Raw genomic sequence first — 1150 nt, 5'->3', positions numbered from 1 at the left:
TTTATTAGAGTAGCCAGCATCTCTGAGCTGGAGGGATGAGGGATGAAGTCCGGGAAAGCTGTGACTGACACTGGGTGCTAGTGTGTGTGTGTGCACTTCCCACCTCATGCCTGTGCATGCATGTGTGTCACAGAGGTGTGAAGTGGATGTTCTTACCCCTTACTTCTTCAGTCAACTAATCAATCTCTGCCCATCCGAAAGCTTATCCTCAGAGACAGTTTTTCTTATGCCATATGGTGTCACACAGTAGATATGTGAAAAACATATGAGCTAGGTAGAAACTCCAGCCTCCTGTCGTCATACATCTGAATATAAAACAGGCAAAAAAAAAAACATGCTGTGGCCGGTAGCTGCAATCAAAAGACTGCTTTAAGCAAGCCCTCAGACAGTGGATCTCTATGCACTTGACTAACTTTACTATACAGAAATCAGGCCTCTAGATTGAGTGCCTTTGTGTGTGCGTGCGAGCGTGTGTGTGTGTGTGTGTGTGTGCAAAAGTGTATGTAGTGTGCATGTGTGTGTGTGTCTGTGTTTGTGTTGAGTAGAGAGAGAGGACGCTCTGTGACTCAATCATGCGTGAAGAGGATTTTCTGTTCAATAGGAGCTGCACACTTGCATACTTGCATTCTAATGACTCCATGTGTATAATCATGCAAACAAGTACAGATGCACAGACGTGTCTGTACACGCACATGCACGTACAAACACCACAGTTTATCTTCTCATGATAGAAAAGTAACTGGGAAGCAGGAGGGAAAAACACCTCACTTGTAGAAAATGTGTCTGTGTACCGCTATTGGGTTTCCATATATCATGCACCACCTTAGTGTGAAGCATGATAAAGGCGTTGGATGTAGACTTCCAGTCACATATCTATATCTGTAGCACTGAGCCAATGCCAGGTTTTTCAAATATGCCTGAACATGATCTCAGCATAGACAGCATGTTTAGGGCTGCTCTCACAGTTTTTTCTTTGCCACTGACATCATTGAGTGTAATACTGTGTTAAAACATTGATGGATCATGAAATAGAAAAAAAAAACGTGAAGGCTGCAATGACAGCTGGATGTAGATGAATTCTGTATGTCATTCTCCACCTCAAACACACATGTAAAGCATTCATCTGGGATCATCTCTCAACCCCCCCCCC

This window comes from Morone saxatilis, unplaced genomic scaffold (assembly GCF_004916995.1).
Source record: "Morone saxatilis isolate NCDOM2014 unplaced genomic scaffold, NCSU_SB_2.0 Contig2, whole genome shotgun sequence".
NCBI classification, from domain to species: domain Eukaryota; kingdom Metazoa; phylum Chordata; class Actinopteri; family Moronidae; genus Morone; species Morone saxatilis.
This window is presented reverse-complemented; position numbering follows the sequence as displayed.